The sequence below is a fragment of the Passer domesticus genome, chromosome 8, assembly GCF_036417665.1.
Source record: "Passer domesticus isolate bPasDom1 chromosome 8, bPasDom1.hap1, whole genome shotgun sequence".
Taxonomy (NCBI): domain Eukaryota; kingdom Metazoa; phylum Chordata; class Aves; order Passeriformes; family Passeridae; genus Passer; species Passer domesticus.
The window spans coordinates 49859559-49879202 of NC_087481.1; the positions used below are offsets into that span (position 1 = coordinate 49859559).

General features: G+C 39.8%; 1 protein-coding gene and 1 long non-coding RNA gene across 5 annotated transcripts in view; one reads left to right on the plus strand and one right to left on the minus strand.

The window, feature by feature from the left end:
- Positions 1 to 19644, plus strand: part of VTI1A (vesicle transport through interaction with t-SNAREs 1A) — a 256745-nt gene that overhangs the window by 201080 nt on the left and 36021 nt on the right. The window lies entirely within an intron of this gene.
- On the minus strand, positions 4024 to 10239 carry LOC135305886 (uncharacterized). The gene is made up of 4 exons (XR_010366875.1): positions 10169 to 10239; positions 7594 to 7662; positions 4903 to 4965; positions 4024 to 4523 (listed from the first exon to the last, which is right to left on the minus strand). It is a non-coding gene; the product is annotated as an uncharacterized LOC135305886 (long non-coding RNA).

A 19644-nucleotide genomic window follows, 5' to 3' on the forward strand; every position in this document is an offset into this window, starting at 1 on the left:
GCTGCTCCTGTGGCCATTGCCAGCTTATGGCCAAATTGCTGTGCTGAAGGTCATCCTTCAAGTCTTTTGTTTTTGTCTCCTGCACAGAAGACACATCTGCAGTTTGTTAGGGAGAGAAAATAGAAAAGGTTGGTGTCAATCCCACTGAATGGATGAATTTAGCAGTGAGTAGTAAACTGTGTCTGGATGTTTTAACATCAGGGTGGCCTTATTACTATACATACTTACAGAGGATTTTGTAATCAATTACAAAGATGTATGATGGTTTTGACATGTGGCATATATACAAGGGTGCACTAATCACTGATTTAATAGAACACTTAGCCCTGTTGTGAACACTGTCATTATTTTAACACAAAAATCATATTAAGCCAGCTACCAGCTATAATTTTGGAAATTGGTGGAATATTCCTATAAAGAAGCACAAAAGACTGTAAAGATTGAATAAGTTCATTGTCTTAGTGGCCAGTTGCAGAGGGGGAGGTCATCCTCTTTAATTTTTTCTTCTTTTAAAAATACTTTGTGGTTCAGCAGCACAGACACTGCATATCTTTGTATCCCCACACAGTCACTATGTTAATAGCTGTTTGCTAGCCATGGTCAGCTAATTTGAAAAAGCTGGCACACTGGTATTACAGGTCGCAATTGATTATTCTTGAATCAAATGTAGTATTGTTGCTTCAAACTAAACCCCCACCCATGACAAAATTCATTGTAGCTCTTTAATTTATAATGGTGTTTGATAGGATGAACCTGAAATGATGTGAAAGAAGATTCAGTTTCCTTAGCAGTTTCTCAGGCCATGGGAATGCATGATCCTGTTCCTACTTTGCTCTTGCTACACATAAAGACTCGTTAAGGAGTTACTGTTGGTTCAAGAATCTAACACTCGGTTTTGTTGTAAATATTAAAATTGTTTATAAAATGTTCACTGACATGTTGGACGTGGGTGTGCTCCTAGAATGTATTTCTCCCCTGAGTGCATGTTATATACATTTCCATAATGCACACAAATGCAAGGGAGTCATTCTCAAATATGTTTTATTCAATGTGACGAGGTTGCAAAAGAGCTCCAGACCCATCTTTGGCTCAGTCCCTGGAATCCTGTCAGTGCAGTGGAGGGTAACCAGGCTCTCAAAATGGCAATAGCTCTCCTACTCCAGGTGTTGTCTGGTGTGCCAAGCAGCTTCACTTCCCAACAAGGGCCTCTATTACTATTTTCTGCCTGGAAGGGAGAGTTTGAGGGAGCTTGAGAGCTCGAGGAACAATTGCTAACTGCTAGAATAAAACACTGAATTGGAATACATCTGTTTCCACACCAGTGACTGGGATTTGTTCTGGTTTTTGGTCTGGTGAGAGCACTGGATTTGAGAGATGACCTGCCCAATATTAAATTCTCATTTTCAGAAAGTCCTGAGTACTGCGGATTCTCTCTGATATACCCGCATGTACAGATGAGAGTGGTAACACTTCAGTGAGGATAAGGAGAGATTTTTAGACCAAAAAAAAAAAAAAAATCCATCCCCCCCAAAAAAACTATCTACAACACTGCCATTTTTCAATTTTACTACATTTGACAAAGAGTTTCTGGTCAAAAGGAGAGTGAAAGAGATATATACAGACCTAGCATCCATTGCCCTTTTCTCATCCATCCAAATGGTCATGTGGCTGTTTCTGGAGGAGCTTTGGGGGAGGATCAAAATGCCTGCTTCAATGAGTAACTGTAATTTGGAAATGAATGATTACAACAGGAGAAACAGAGACACCTTCCCTGGAAGGGTCAGTAGACAGCAGCTTAAGCTCATGTGTGAAATGTGAGCATTCAGTCTGAATTGGAAACAGGATCTTGGATCTATCAGATCACAGAAGAGCACAATAAATATGGAGCTCTTGCCTTTTCTAGAGCAGGGTGAGTATGTGCCCATTTCCCCTCCTGGTTTGTTAATTATTTTTTAACCTGATGCGGGCTTGGAAAATCTTTGAAGGATAAGAAAATGGATTTACACGCACTGCCAGGTGTGAACTTTAAAGAAGGATCCTGTGCATCTGGGCACAGAATATTGTTTGCCATGGACTCAAAAGCCAGCGCATGCCTTTCCTGTTTAGCACATGAAGCAACAGAGACAGTCCTGTCCCAGGACTTAAACAGCTGTAGGAAGTAAAATGTACACCATTTCAATTCCTGGTGATTGCATCCTACACACACATAACTGGCAAGTATTATGAAAAGGAACAAATATCAGTTCCTTGGGCCAGTGAGAAAATTCTCTAATGGTGAAGATTTCTGAAAACAAATGGATTTCTTCCATGAGGTATTTAGAATGAAGAATGTGATAAGTTATAGTCAGTCATTAGCATTTGTTGAACATTCTACTTATTATTAGTGTTTCGTGTACTTCTGGTTCAAACTTTTAATGGAAAAAGAGTGGAATAAATGGGGTAACACTAACCAGATGGTCCTGTATGTGGAATTTCTAAAGCTTTTTGTGTACTTTATGTTGAAGATAACAAATCACACAGGTCAACAGCTAGTGTCAGCTAGTGAGAAATGATTGTACATTTTAAGGAAGCAAAGCTCTTGAGGTCTTAGTTGCATTGGTGTCAGGGATTCAATTTTGCAATTTTCACCTGGAAATGAAGATGCTTCCCAGTGAGGCATATTGCAGAAGAAATGTTTAAAGAGGCATTTGTTTAGATTCCAAAAACTAGGTTATCTTAGACACATTTAGGTTCAGGACATCTCCTCCTTGCTTTTCGTTTAATTATGTTTCTATTTTATCTTTGGCATCTGCAGAGGATAAAATATAGGAATAATTAGGAATAGAGCTAGCTGATGAAAAATTAAGATTCTGCAATATTGTTTCTTTATATGTTCTTCTTAAACTCAAAAAAATCAGAAAGAAATCTATGATATGTTTTGCTTTTTGATAACTAGCTTCATATGTTTTAACATTCTGAGAGTCATACACTTGGTGAGAATATCTTCTGATCTGTGGCATATCTCAGTCATCCATCCCTATAGTATCTTGCCAGGTCACTGTAGTCCCACTGAAATATTTTGACACAGAATTTCATCCAAATAAATAAATAGTGTATGATGGTGCCATCTATAGCCCAGACAGCTCAAGGGATTAGTAATTAGTTATATAGCCTTTTACTTAGGGGTTGTTACTTAAGATCAGACTCAGAATGTCACTTCTAGCCACAGGCTTGGCAAGTTGAAACAGTGGTTTCTTTCTGATCCTTGTCAATGAGGTAATGTCTAAGTCATCTGGGGCAAAGTAGAAGTAGAAACTGAATTATAATTTCCAGAATTGATTTCTCAAACTCATTTTTATGTAAAGGTAATAGGCAATAGTTTTTAACCCCTGTCTACCTGTTCCATGAGTACAAAAGGAAGCTTCCAGATACCAGAAAACTTTCACTGGCATTACCTCCTCAGAAGGAGATAAGTGTGACATAGTTTCAAGTATATTTGCCAAAGGTTATTGCATCACAGAAATCAACAGCAATGGCATGAGCAATTCAGAGGTAATGATCTTTCATAAGACAATATCCTTCCTGTAACACAATAGATACATCTAGATAATGGTCCAGGAGCTACAAAATTAAAAAATTCCTTAAAACTGAGTTGTTTGCCTGTGGCCAGTTTCTAGGTGGACCTCAGAGAAATGAACCACTCTGGAGATGCAGCCCTTACACATGTGCAGCAGGCATTTAACATTTTGGTGTAAAATTAAAACCTCAGCTGTAAAAAATCCAACTGTAGTAGACTTATTTTCTCTGGTTCAAATCAATCTTGATATTAGAAGTTATTATATTCCTACAAAGGAGAACATATCAGATTTTCTACCAAGGTTAGACCTTCTTTTTAAACACAGCATTTACCCTTTGAATAACTCCACAGGCTAGACTTGTCTCTCCTAGAAGACACTTGTCATTAGTGGCAGAAGAAGCTTCACTTTTGACACATGTAGAGTGAAACAATGTAGAAGTTTATTCACCATGGCATCTTCCATAGACGAGACATCTCCAAGCATTTTGCAAAGCTGTACTGTTTTCTGGAACCAGAGGCAGAGAACAATAAAAGAGCCATAGGCAATGGAGGAAAGATGAGCTTCCTGGTGAAAGCAAAAGCAGATTATTATTGACCAAACTGAGTTTTACTAATCATTTATTAATCATAATTAACACCAGTGACTGATACAGAGTGGATGGAGAAGTGTGGAAGGATTGTATGTATTCTGTTATTTGTAATGTGGAGAGAAGTATTTATCTTTTATTTCCACTGACATGAAATGACCATGCACAATGCAAAAGGGTTCTCATTGCAATGACTGCATTATCATACCTTGTGCTGGACTTCAGATGGAAGTGTTGCTTACTGTCAGGTGGCAGCTCACTGTCATTGAGGCAGGGAATCCACATTCTATTTATTAAATCAAGGATCAGTAAACTTACCTGGGTGATGCTTTTTCTGAATTTTGTAGAAATTATAAAAGGCAAAGGAATTCTTTGAAACACTGTTTGAAAGAGAAGCAGAAAGCAGGGTTTTTTTTTCTTGGATTGTTTTAGATTTTTGCATCCTACTGGACTAGTGATTTCAGACTAGTAGTAAAGATTACATCAAGAAGTGACATGTTCTCTTACATAGCATACATTCATGAACAGTATTTTCTGTAGTGCACTTACATCTTTGTATTTATGCTTTTGTTCACATGTGTGAAACTTTGTGCAAAACTGTATCTCTAAAAGTGTTCAATTTTTGCTTATTATGTTAGACATGCAGTTCTCTCCATTGTTATAGCCTATTTTGAAATGTTTCCTTGAAACAAGTGTAAAAACAGGGTCAGAGATGCTCTATTTTTCTAAAATGCCTCAGTAAATGCCTGTCACAGTTACCTCGTGTGGTAGACTGGAGCTGAAGGAATCATTACGACGGAGCTCAGCACCTCAGCTGTGGACCTGGAAGTGGTGGAACAGAGAACAAGTTTGCTGTATAGTTAAAGTAAAAAGATAGTTTTGTTAGTCCAGTAATTCAGTTAGAATAATTTTACAAAGTGTTATAAAGTTTTGAGGTACAACAGTCAAATATCACACAGCAGACATTGTATTAAATGATTATTTGCCAGATATTTATTTGTTTTGATTTCCAAAGGGTAGCCCACAGTCTGGAGGCTCTGCATAAACCCAGAAGTAGTGCTGTCCTCTACTCTGAAGAGTTACTTGCACAGATGTTTCCAGATGTAGAAGCTCAGTAATCCTGACTGAATGTCCCATTTCTGGTCAGTAGTAAAAAATGAGATTGGGATGTTTGCAGAGTGAAATCTCTTGTGGATTTGAGCTCTGGACTTGTGAGCACTTAACATTGTGCTCATTGTTATGCAGATGCATACTCCCACTGAGTACTCCAAGTTGTGTACATAAATATTTTCATACGTCTTGGAGATCTGGTTTGGTGAGTGCAGGCACAACATGTGTAATGCACAATCTCAGCTGCTTCCGAGGTACTCAATCGCTGCCTGGAGACAGACTGAGCAAGCTTTAATATGAAATCTCTCCAGATTAAGTTTTTGGTATTATAAGTTTGATTTATGTGTGGGAAGAACATTTGGATGAGATATATTGGAAGAAAATGTATCCCATCCATTAGCAAAGAATGCTGTAATTAGGAAAGGAAGATACCTGGCTCAGAACATGTGATATGACTCAGAATTGTGTCCTCGAGTCATTATGCAGACAAAAAAAACCCACATCTCGCTTCAGTGCAAGTTTTGCATGTGTAACAGCTGTCACAGTGAGACCATTAATCAGCTGAACCACCACACAGGTGGAGGATGAGAAACCACCTTCTGTGCTAGAGGTTGGATGTAAAAATTACTTTGCACGGGGTCCGTCTGTCTGTGCTGCTGTAGCTGCAGCAATGCAAATCTCTGGTGTAGATCTCTTTCACCACTGGCATAAGATGTTTTTGTGCAATTTCCTCTTTAAAGCATAGAAGGAAAAATATAGACTGTAGTTAAATGCTAGTGAGACCATGATTTTGCTCTGAGCTGTGTTTCTGAAGTTAAAACATTGTGTCTAAAATTGACACACCTATTTTATTTTACTTGATATATTAGCACACTATGAACTAATATCAATTGTATACAGTTAGATAAATGAACAGTTTACTTTTATTTGTGTGTGTTGAAGTACCCCAGGTTATTTTGCTAAATTATGTCATTTATTACCTTCTACTGTGTATAATGACAGTTGGTGAAAAACAGAAGTTTTTTCTTTCTGTCCTGTCCATATCCAAACAAACATTAAAAAACCCCAAAGCCCTGATCAGAATATGCTCATCCCTTGAAACAGAGACACTTGCCACCTCCTCTCCATTTGCATCATGTGATATGGCAAGACATCAAATGATACAAAGATGTATAAAGTGACAATAAATGAAAAATAAATTAGAAGAATTTTTTGATAGACTGTACCTATTCAATTTGGATGATAAGAATTTAGTCTTAATTTCTGACATATTCATTTTATCAGCTAAATTTCCTAATTTGTATTATTACAGATAATTACCAGCATATATTTATTTTTAAAACTTTATTTGTTCAATTAGAAGGTAGATTTCAGCCTTCATCTTTGTAGGTAACTGATCCGAGACAGTTTTATGTAAATGGCTTAATTAATTGCTACCTTTCAGTTGAAACAGCAACTTACAAAGGAAGTAATCCTTTTCGAGTGGCATAAGATGTTTAAAAACAGCAAAAAACCCACAATACTTTTCTCAGGCACCTTGGCACACAATTATAAGTTATTTGACAGAAGTAAATGTAATAAACTGCAAGGCTTCTTCCCAAATTATGTCTTTTCCATGTAATTAAAATAGCATCAACCTTAAGTGCAGTGGCTCTGTAGTCTTCAAATCTACATTATTAAAAGACTTAATTATGCAGAATTACAAAACTTTTTTGTAAATGGTTCAACATGTTGGTGGTAAAGATGTGATCTGTGTGGCCTACTTATTAAGTTTACACTCTCTCTCAAGCAATTAGTTGTTTCCAAGTGTTTGGTGCCTTGCTCTCCCTTGCAGGCTATCCTTGGAAAATGCTGCCATGTGGTGCTTTTAGAGGATGTGGTGACAGGGCTTTTTCTTAATGGCCATCAGACAACAGCACAAATCTCTCCTGGTGACCATCTGCAGCTGAGCTTGCCTGGATTGCAGCTGCAAACTGTCCTGACCCATAGTTCTGAATGAGGAGAGGGAGTTTGGGGTATTCTGTCTCCTCCTGCCAGCCCCAAGGTCCATTTGTTGTAGGTACTGGGCCTTCAAGCAGTGTTTTCCCCAACTGCATCCTATTCTGCCAAAGCAAGGGGCACTCTGTAGTGGAAGTTGTTTGTAAAACCCAGAAGAGGGTGGTTGAGATCCCATATGTGATGGTAAATGCCTTGATTCTATGTGTTTGCATGGTTTGCATGGACCCCTTTCTTAGTGTTATGCTTTTGCTTCATAAGAATAGTGGGAGGAAATAATGCACAGTCCTTTTAAAAAGAGCTAATTCTTCATGTCATTAATAAGGGAAATCAAAAAATACTCACTGTGCCTGCTGATCTCATCTGCTGCTTGCTGTTATCCTTTTTTCTGAACTTCATACCAAACTGGAGATCCTGGGGGAGGGGGAAGGATGAGTGGGTGAATGAATGCATGTCTAGAAACGTGGCAAGCTTTCAGCAGAGATGCTCCAATGCTGTCCTCATTATTGTCCCATTTTATTTGGCAGAGTGACTCTTTTCCCCTTAAATGTGCAAGGGTTTAATTAATACATTCCAGTTGTCAAACCCAGTTCAGCTTGATGAGCAGGAGAGTGTAGAAAAGCTAGATTATTTGTTTGCATCACTAGGCAATGGGGAAATACCTCCTCCATTGGTTTTCTTTGCAAGTAGTGACAGCAGCGTTTTGACAGAGACAAAGGGATAAAAAATGTGCTGGAAGGACTAGAAGAATTAATTTGTAATAGATAATTGGATCTGTATGGCAATGATACGAGTTTGGAAGAAACTCAAGAGGAATAGCTCTCTAGGTTTTTAGGTTTCACTCTCATGTCAAAATAGCATCTGCATGCCTTATGCATTTTAAAATTTAAGAAAATACATATCTTGCTTCCTTATTTAGCTGCCCCACTGAGTCTCTGACAAAGGTCTGGATGTGCCTATTTTTATTACTAAGTAAACCGCAAGAAAAAAAATTTGGCTGTTTTTTTGGGAATGTGATACAATATCACTGTTACTTTTGTCTCTTGCAAAAGTTAGTTTTACTCTTGCACCAGCCTCTGAGACAGCTGTCTTTTGAATTTTGCAAGGCTCGCCTTTGTTGCTGACTGATCCTACAGCAGATCCTCAGGGAAGGGTGTGGTTCAGTGTGACAGGAGATTGTCTCATTCAGTGGAAGTGTGGATCCATTGAATGCCAGGATGGAGGTGTTGCCTGCATTCAGCTCCGTAGAGAGCCAGTGGTGAAAGCAGAGGGCCATGGCGGTGTCCCATGGGAATATTCCATAGGGATGTTCTATGGGAATGTTCCATAGGGATGGCCTGGGTATACTCACAGGTGTGGCTGCTGAGGTGGGCTGTAACAGTTGCAAATGTTTCAGATTTAGCAAATTTGTCTTTAAATATATCTAGATGCAATAATCAAGCCTGGAGGCCATAAATGGAGACAACCATGGCTGGTAACAGAGCAACCGACAAGTGGCAACAGCACATTATTTTAAAAAAAAAGTTTTATCAGAGGGTGATCAACATTGTTGCCCTTCTTTTAAAAAGGTGTTATGGGCGATCCCTGAAATTATAAACCTGGGAGGCACCTCACTGTAAAGAAATATGGTTGAGGGAATGATTAAAGATCAAGTTATAAAGGACCTAGATGAGGATAATATGATGGGGGCAAATCAGCACGATTTCTATAGCCTCAGATTTCTTTGAAATAGTTAACAAATAATGGATAAAGGAGAACCAGTGGATATAATTTATTTAAACTTTCAAAAGGGTTGGATAAAGTCTTTTAAAGGAGGCAATTAAGGAATCTTGCTAACAATAGGGTAGGATGTAAAGTCTTGTCATGGATTTAAAACTGATTTAAAGACTGAAAGTTGAAAGTAAGATTAAATGCCCATTTCTTTCTGCTGGAAGGAGACAATAATGGCTGTTCAGGGGTGGGGCTAGGAATGGTAGACTTCGTTATTTTTAACATATATTTTATTAAATTGCTATTGTGGATAGAATATGATTAAGTAGTATTCCCTAGGAAATACTGTAGGTTAATATTAAGTATCTGTGTTATAGAGACTGCTCTAGTGCTGTCATGCTGCATTCAAAAGGAGAAGAAACAGGAAATTAGAGGGAACAATAGCAATAACACTTCCCCCAAAAGATGCTTCTCCACTGAAAAACACATGACCTGCTTTCTGTACCATCTGATCTAAACCAGCGCAATTCAGGAAACACATCAGCCCCAATCCAAAAACAAAATCAATTTTCAGTCTAAAATGTGCAGGGAAGTTTTGTCCATCCTTTGAACTCAGCATATCTGCCCGTCTACTGTAATCAGCCCTTGCCACAGTGGAGCTGAGATCTGTGCAGGGGCTGGCACCAAGGCACTCCATGGCCAAGGCAGCTCTAGCCTCAGGTAGGGCTGGGGAGGGGAAGGGAAAATTGTAGAACAGCTCTGCAAGCCTAGACTCGTTCAGATAATAAAATTTTGAATAAGAATTTTCACAGAAAAGGTAAAATATGTGTCAAGGAAATGTGCATACATTTAGAGCAAACTTGTAAGCCCTGAATCTGTCATAACTCATCAGGAAAGTGACACCAGTCTGTTCCACCCTAGTCCATAAGGACACCTCCAGGTGATAGAAAAGTCTGCTTCATGCTGGGTGTGTCCTTATCTTCAAGAGACTGTCAGGCCCCAATAACAGGTGTCCTACCCCCACATCTAGCAGAGATGGACACATTTTCAGAACAATTAGAGATGCTGAGTGGCACATTCTGGATGAGAAAAAATTTAAAACTTGTGTCTATTTTATATGGGGAGGAGAAGGATGATCAATTACAGAATGAGGACTACAACAAAGGCTGGTCAGACACTTGCACTTGCTGTTCTGGAAGTCAAAAATCACCTGCATTTAATGTCTGTGTGGCAGGAGAGGGAGTGGAGAACACTTCTCTCCCATGGTAACAGGAATCTCTTGGCACAGGGTATTGCTGCAGACAGCCAGTTCTTAAATCTCATTGCAGGGTGCATTGTCATAAAGAGTATCATGTAACAGAGTTAGCTGAGGTCTGCCTGGTACTGAGCAACACCAGTTAGTCACTCTAGCCCCAAATCTCTGCACCTTGAATTTACTATGCTCCTGATGGGTGGAGATGTCAGGAATGAGACTCAATGCAGTGGACTATATTTAAGCACAGTAGCAGAATGATATTTTGATGGTTAGTTTCTTTGATCTTCTGTTAAATTTAAATATGCCTACAGTGGTTTCCCAGTTTCAATTAGTACACAAAACAAACTTTGCGTATTTTCCGAGATTATGTTCTTCATTATATGTTGCTGTAGTTTTATGTGTTGTTGCCAAGAAATCTGCTTTTGACAAATTGCACAGGAGGCATTTTGAGATTGTGATGGAGTTGATTGAGTTTTGGCCAAATCCTGTACACTTTTATCACTGAAGACTGAAATACAGATGCTTGTTACATTAAAATATATAGAATTTGCTTTGGCCCTGAAAATCTGTGTCACATTTTAAAATAACCAATTTGGGTACAATTTGAGTTAAGTGGCAAGTAAACAATGCAAATGAAACTGTTTTGTTAGCTAGAAAGTAATTGAAAATCTGCAACTAATTATAAATTGGCAATATACAAGTCTCCAGGAAGCTGAAAGGAATACTTCACTGATATATTGTTTAGTTATATTCAAAATTAACTTACTCTGCAGTTTGTGTGAGAGATTTTATTGGTTATTGTAACTTTACTTTTGAAAAAGGAAATAACTCAGATTTCATATGAGAAAAAGTGTAATTTTTTAATCAAAGATAGCCCTTGTTATGTCACATAATTTTTATTTTATTTCACATGGGCCTTGAGCTTCAGCTTTTGTTTGGAGGTTTGAATTTCTTCAGTGTTTGTCAGTACTCTAAGTCTTGATTGGCACCTTCATTGTGTTTTTCAACTCATCACCTCAACACATTTCTCATGCATTAATGTAGCTGTACAATACCTTTGAGAAATAAGAATGTGTTGCCACATATGAGAAGAAATTCTTTGCTTGTATTTGGTTGAAAAAAGTGTGGGATTGGCTGGAAAACATCTATTGTCAATGCCACCTAGATCTGTAACACTAGGAGCTAGTCAAAACATCCAGGTAATTGTCATGTGGATTTGTGTTGCCAGAATGTGTGCCATGTGCAGACATCAGATTTTGGTGAATATCATATTTTGTGATTGAAGAATTGTTATTTAAAAGGAACATGTAAATACACAAGTTTTGATAAATCAATGTGAGTAATTACTAAAACCCGGTTTAACAATTCTTGACATACCTAGCATCATTCAAAAAGCATTTCACAGAATTTGGAGAAGTGCAGAGGGAGAAATGCTTATTAGCATGCTCTGAAATATCCCTTATCCCAAGCAGCAGGCCATGATGGAAAGCTCAGTGCTCTCTCTATTTTGGTCTTGTCACCAAAAGCCCCAAGAGGCTGCACAACAAGCATGGACCCAAACTCCTTCTGTGATAAATAAACATTCTCAAGCTCTTCCAAACTCAGAGTTGTTCAGGTAAGATGCTGAGGATGCGAAGCAGGTTTTTGGGGGAGAAGGATAATCCTGCAGTTACTGTTGTATCATTCTGTATTATGCAGATGGACAAGCAAAAGGATATAAAGATTAAAAATTATGTCCTTGATTCACATAGAATATGAGTAAGAGCCACAGGAGAACTCCAGACTCACAGTGCCAGGCTAACCATCATTATGTTGTATTCACCCACTTGGCAGTTTCTTTCTCTGAAGAAACATTTCACTGATGTGTACTCTCCTTTAACTAACCTTGACTCAGAGAAATTTCAGACTGGAATTTTCTACAGCCCTGTGCTATGCTGTATTTCCCTATAAACCAGTACCAATTAAGTGAATCATGTATTCTTCTGATAATAAATTTTAAATATAAAGTCTTGTAACCAACAACTAGTAGAAATATCTCGTGAAACCTTTGAAGCACCACTTAGAAATGGTTCAGCACTGTCCTGTGATACAGTGTGGGCTCAGATAGGATGCTTGTAGAGCTGTGTAGGGGCCAACAAGGGGAGATGTTTCCTAGTCAGTCCTGTGCTGAGGAAATCTGGGCAGTCTGTCATTAAAAGGAAAAGGCTTCAGCCAAGGAGCAGGAGTAGACATCTTTTCTTTCTGCAGTAAACATTTCCAGACAGGCCAGTCTCACAGTCCTTGTGTAAGTAGCTCCTGTGAGTACAGGTTGCAGGATGAAATACATAAATACCAGGTTTAAACAAGCGAATCTGCATCCAGAGCATTTTAATAAAAAGTTAGCTTGGGTTGTGGGGAAGGAGGGGATGAAGCACTGGGGGAATGGAGAATATGAGTCATGGCATCCACACTGAAACAAATCTTTGAGCACAAATCACAATATAAAATTTTAAGGGCTTGATCCTGCCTTTGGCTATGCTGGTGTGTATTGTTACATATCCTGTAAAATCAACTACTGTTACATGGTACGTGGTACTGTGTACCCACATAAATAAGCTCTGAGCTCTTGATTTTTATAGACTTTATTTTTAAAATCCTATAAATGCTCTTGGACTTGGCTTTTTAGAATGTTGAACAGATGCAGCAAGATTTTCCTACACTTCCTACCCACTTACAACCCCAAATAATTAGTGGATGTGTTGCATTTTTCGATAAAGACTTCTTAGAGAGCTGCTTGGTGAATAAGGCCACACAGAATGTGTCATTGTCGCTGCTGCAGGTTTTGAGTTTATTTGTGTATTATGGGTACTGTATACCACATAATAATGAAAAGCTATATGCTTCGGTCTGCTGGTTCATTACACAGTCTGTGTGATTACAAATTGTTTGAATAACAGTGGACTATTGAAACTCTATCCAGATGTGCATGTTGCTAATTATGGGAGTACCCACAAAGGCAGATTACCTCTTTTGTTAGCATTTCCAACCCATTTAAAAACAGGAAAGTGAAAAGCATGTAGGCAGCAAATAACTAGCCGTACATGTTGGAGATGAAGACTTCATAATTAATTCCCAGGGAAGAAAAACCCTTGACCTGGCAGGATGCATTTCTGGAGTGTAACCAGATGCAATTTAATGCACAGGAGAGATATCCCAAAGTGGCAGATTCTCAAACAGTCCCAGAAATGGCCTAACATCATTCGTGGCAGGTAAAGCCCAGGTAAAGTCATGGTCAGGAGAGGGGATCTGAGCTGTTGTCAGCTTTCTGGCATAATTATTTTTTAAAGTTTCAATTACATGATATGAAGTTTTGGAAGGGCAAGTAGAGGAAAATGTGATCGTCTTTCCAGAATTTAAGTGCTTTTCAGTTAATGAGCTGGATCAGTATCCAGAGGGGCTTTTGGGATGAACAGTACTCAGAGTGCGAAGGACTCAGTGTGTTTCCAGGCACCACACTGGGATGACAATGTTTTCACATTGTCTTCCAGAAGTGCTGTCTACTGGCTTTGGACAAGGGAGAACATCATGTTTAGTCATAAAGTGACCCTGGATCTCTTTTTCTCTTTGCTTCATTTCATGAGTTGCTATGAATTGCACAGGAGATGAAATGCAGAAGGTAGAAGGAGAAAATGCCAGTGGCAAAAATTCTATGTGGGATCCAAATTGTTTGAGGAAAACAGAGAAACAGATGAAAGAAAGGGTGTTGAATGGCTTAGCTACCTGTCTCCTTTAACAGCTTGTGATGAGGACGTAAGTAGTTTATAGCAACCTTCACTCAAATGTCTTTCTTTTTCTTATTTTTTTTCTCTTTTTTTCTTTAGTTTTCTCCAAAAGATGGGGATTAAACTAGAGAAACTCTGACTTTTCCAGCTTCTCTGGAAGAGAGAGAAAATACCTGAATTCAGACTTAACCCCACTTTGTATAGCTTAATTTAAATAAAAATTATGTATTTCTCCTGAGTGATTAATAACCAGGTGTGGTGACATATAAGAACAATGAGCTTGATCTTCTAGATGAAGGATAACTGCTGTGTTGATTACACAATTTCCCCTAAATAAGTTGACAAGCAGTGAGCATGGTTTTCATGACTTCTGATCTTGTAAATGCACACTTACAAGTGATTTGCCTATTCCTCTGAAGGAAGTCTTGTGTTCTGTGGGACACGTGTTTAATAAATTCCAAATGGCCTAATGTGAGATGTTGAGTCCCAGCAGCCAGGGTCTGTGCAAACAGGCTGGCCTGCCAGGGAATTGTAAAGTGTGAAATACTCTGAACTGGAATCCTGAACTTAGTGAAGTTTCACATCCTCTGGACATCTCAGCAGCTTATTAAGCAGGCCAATAATTCTTCCTCCTCCTCCTCCTTAGTCTTGTAGAGTGAATTTTGCTATTACACGGAGTGAACCTTACTTTCTCTTCTGTCACTGTTTCTTTCTGCCCCCAAAACTGAGAGCATCAAAGATGCTACAGCTATCCATATTGTGCTGATAGCATGTTTATATAGGAACAGAATCAGCCTGCATGCCAACTAGACCTTGTTGCATACCTTTATCTTTATCAGGCTTCAAAATCTACAGAGCAGGACAACTGCTGGCATTGCCCTGGGCATGGTAAATGGGAAAGAACAGAGTATTGATGGGAAAGCAGTCATCTCCATAAGGTGCTCCACTGTTAAACATTCATTACTTAAAAAGAAAAATGCCTCTACTTGACTTCAGATTATTGCTTTGGATAAAGCAAATGCTAAAATCAGTTTCAGAAAAGTGCTTTGCCCAATGCTTGACTTCTGCTTTCCTATGGGAACTGTGGTTAGCTGTTTTGACTCACTCAGTGGAAAAATGGGCCATAGAATGATTTGAATTTGAAGGAAAAATATCACACATACTGCCTCTGTGGTTTTTCCTTCACTTATGGAGTTCAGACAATCTCTCCTAGCACTCAGGAGGGCCAGGGGATCATAACACAAGCTTCCACATCCCATGGAGATCCCTCACTGTGCTGCCTACGGTCCTAATATCCCTATGTACCTAGAAGAACTCTTCTTCCAGCAGGGCTCTCCATTCCAGCCTTCTACTAGTTCTGTACCTTCCTTGAGACTGCAAGCAGTGTTTTGCAATAGCTGGATCAGCACCAAATTCTTCCTATGTCCAGCAGAATCCCTTGGACCCACTGCTTTGTGATTCAGCAAATATCCAGTCTCCCAGGAGTGATAAGACTCGGTAAAACACTTCCCATCTGCAAATCCCAATCCTGTTAAATTAGGGCCAGGTTTTGTTTCTTTGGTTTCTTTTCCCGTGTTTTGGAAAGGAAAGAACTTTGTCAGCAGGTTGGTGTGCTCCACCCACAGTCAGGCAATGGAACAACCCCAATCTTGAAATGCAGGACAATCCAACCCCAGTCATGTCTATGACCCTAGGGCTCAAAAGTGAGAGGAAATTGTGACTGCTACCTTTGCAGTTAATCCATCATAATGGATAACTTTTCTCCCTTCCTCTCTCTGTCCTATGCATGCAGAATGTTTTTTTTAAAGGATTCAATTGAAATGTTGCCTGTCTCTTCCAGAAGGGAAGCTGCTGAAAAAGAGATCACATTGTGTAAGGCAGCATGAAATGCAGTAGGTGCACTAGGCTGTCTTGTCCTTTCTCTGTGATAAGCACTACACTGAAGTCTACTGTCATTTGTGTGTAATGTGAATATCTTTCTGTAATGGAATAAGAGTGTTTGCAAAAATGGCTACTGAAGTGCCCAGCCAGTGCACTTACTTGCAGGAGAGTGACAGGATAAGAGAAGTGGCAGAAACAAAGATAGGAAAAGAGATTTTTGCACTAACAAGTGTGAACCGATAAGCTTGACCTGTATGGGAAATGTAGAGAATCCTTAGTGCACTTGTCAAGCCAAAATTAGCTGTGCCAATTTGTTTTCAGCAACACTGATCTCTGAGAGCCCTTTACTTATTTTCTCATTTGTGGAAGAAAACTGCTGGCTCACCACACTCCACTTAAGAAATTCTTAGCAAGCTAATTCACTTAGGCATAAATAACTTTCCTGGGTGTTGAAGCCTGGGGTAGGAATCAAGAGGCTCTATAGAGGTGGATGGGGAGGTGTTGTGTGGAGGTTTTACTGGCCACATGGATAAGTTATGTGTGTCATCGAAACCGAGTGCCTAATCACCTCCAACATGTCATCACAACTGCAACATGCTCAGCAAGGCAAAAGGGAGGGAAGAAAATACATATTTCTTTCTCAAGTATGCACAGTGAAGAAACAGCCATCTCATTTTTCATCTTCCTTCGGGGTAGGTGTTGAGGCCGTGTCTTTGCCAGGGAATGGGGGCTGTGTGCTTCACACAGGAATGAAATGTGTTTTGAAGAAGAGATCTTGAAGTGCTGTTTAGCAAGTAAGCACTTCTGATTAGAGTATGGGAATAGAGAAGTAGACTATACCTGATTAATTTTGGACAATTTGGAAAAACTGGAAGCCAAGGAGGCAAAGTCTGTAGTAAACAATAGACTACCAAGTTTCTAGTTTTGTCTGTTTATTTAATTCTGCCTTGTGGGAACAAGGGAAGGAAAGATGAGTTATGCTGGCACAGAATGATAGTCTGGGTATCAGTATGGAAAGAAAGGGAAATTGTCAGTGCTTAGGTGAGGCAGAAGGGGCTGTGGTAGCTTCACTGGAGTCTTCTCCAGCTCCTGTGTCAGAAAAGGCTCTTCAGTTGTAAATTGGGTAATGAAAAGGTAAATTAAACTGGTCTTTGGGCAGATGAAAGAATGGAGACTCAGAAAGATTACGCCCATAGAGAAGGGGAACATAACAGGAACGATTAGAGGTGGTGTCTGCAAAGACACCACAGGGACATGAGCCTTTTGGCTGCTGAGAATCCAGCCAAGGAGGAGGCTGGGAGCAAGAGGGGAGAAAATCAGACACCCTGTGTTGAATCAGTGCAGGAGGCAGTGGAGGGAGCAGGCTGGTCAGGGGTGAACATGAGGCTCAGCAGAGCAGTGATTGCATTAGGCACATGCAGAGGAGCAGAGAGGAGGCAGCTCGTATTAGGTTATCACAATTAGATTCTACTGGGGCTAAGGAAATGTGGTTCAAGGGATTGGTTGTTAAATTAGGATTTCCTCACATAATTTTATCAGATCTCACATCATCAAGTCAAATCTTGTTGTGTTCAAGTGGATCTTAAGAAACTGTCAAAACATAAATTGCACCTAACGTGGAAATAGGAAAAAACAGAGTGGTCCAAGGCTGGAAAGGAACTTTTTGGCCTAAGCTATGATTTTTCTTGTGTTTCAAAGGCTTCTCAGGAGAAGCGTTTTCCCTCCAAAGCATTTTCCCAGCCAGATTTTTGTCTCATTTTTGTCTGTTTGCATTTGTATTCCTTGTACCTTCCTTGTATTCTTCTTCCTTTTTTTCTTCCCCCCAGTCTCAGGCTCTCACTTGTAAGAGCAGAAGGTGATACAAAGATATCTGTATCTGCAGCAAGAGGCAGCGTGCCATTAGGGCCTTGGAGGGAGGCTGGCCATGTGGGAGATCTCCTCCACGTCACCATTTTCCCCCATCTGTAGAACTAGCAGGCTATGACTGCAGGACTTTGCTGAATAGGGTCTTGGAAAAATCTAGCTGTAAACTCACAAAGCCTGGCTTTGTGTCCAGAAATGGTGTTTCCACACAGTAGATCTGATTTCCATAGCTTTACACTCTTCAAAATACCAGCCAAGGCAAGTCCATGTAACCATGTTAAATTCCTTTCTTTTCTCTTTCTTAAATCAACCAATTTGTGTAAACCTCTGAAGAGACAAACTGACACCACTTTGACCAGGCAGTCAATGTTGATTTTTATTAATTGCTTAAAACTTTTTCCTTTTTTTTTTTTTTTTTAATAAGGCCAGGTCTGTGCTGCAGATTTCTATCAGCACAGCTGTTCTGGTCAGACTGACACCTCTCAGTGAGCAAACACTACACATGTAGATGCAATTATACCTCAAAATGGTGCTTGTTTTGCTTGCAGGGATGATTTTACTGTACCGCTACAAAGAGCAGATTTGCCAGTGTAAGTTTACACCGCCCCAGGAATGCTTTGTCTGTTTACTGTGCTGGTATTCCTTTATCAGTAAGGCATTTGCAGTGTAGACATGGTCTTATTTGGAGGGCTGGTTTTAATCCTGACACATGCTAAAGTGATTACACTGCTGATTGAGGACTCAATAGAAGGACTCCAACTGATTTGCTCTGGATCAGGGCCTGAAAGGAGAGGAATTATCTTGTGGTTTGAGCACAGGGGTAGGAGCTCTTCGTGCACACCCTGGGTTTGATATTGACTTCATTTGTCTCTGCCTTTAAAATTGGGGGTGTTATGGAATTTGTCTTACAGGAGTTTTGTGAGACTCAGTTGTTTCATGTTCCTGTTCCAGGACACGAGTAAAATTTATATCCCCAAATGGATAGCCACTACATTAAAAATTTAAAAAAATAAAAAAGATAAATATAACAGCCTAGCTACTTCTGCAGCTGTTCCAATGGCACCAAGTGCTATTGCAGCAAAGGCCTTGGTTCTGGGCCAACCTGTGTGACTGCTTTGAAGAGGCTCCCCTGCCTTTATGAGGTGTGTATCACAGTTCGGGATACATTGCGCCACCACGTTTCCCATGGGTGTTTCCTGGTAGCCCAGATGCTCTTTTGTATTTACATTATCCATGTTTTAGGATTCTGTTTAAGGGCTGTAGAGCTCTTGGATGGCCAAGTCAAACAAGGAGCAGCTACAGCGTGGGTACCTGTGTGCCAGTGTAGGGCTTTGTGCTCCTGAAATGGGTGCTGCTCCTTCTACAGGGCTCAAAAGCCAAGAGCTGAGAGGGAGCAGATGCAGGAGGGCACTTTCCCCAGGGACTGTAACCAATGTGCTTTCACTGCTCTTCATGCCAAACCTAGAAGCAAGATTTAAAAGGACACATCTGCTGGATGCCATGTCCTGTGGCAGCCTGGCACGTACCAGGTTGGTGGAGACACATCCCTTCAGAGTGTCACCTTCATTTCTTCATCAGCCTTCTGCAGAGGCAGTGCCAGCCTGTTGAAGCTGAAGGGCTTTTTCCATTCCCTTTGTATCATCACGCACTGGGCTGTAGACTAAGCAGGTTCCAGTTGGGACATACAATCCCTGAGCATGTGAGATCACACCAAGGAGCAAATCCCTACAGGAAGCAAAATTAGCAGGAAATAGCTATTACTCATCATGTTCCTTTTTTACAAATGGTGAATCCTTTCAAAAGCCACATCTGGGAAATGGAAAACTAGTGTTTGGAGCAGAAATCTTTATCTCTAGGAAAAGACAAGTTTCATATTTTTTTATGGTTTAAGACAGAATTTTTGGACTGTTCTTCACTCCGTAATCT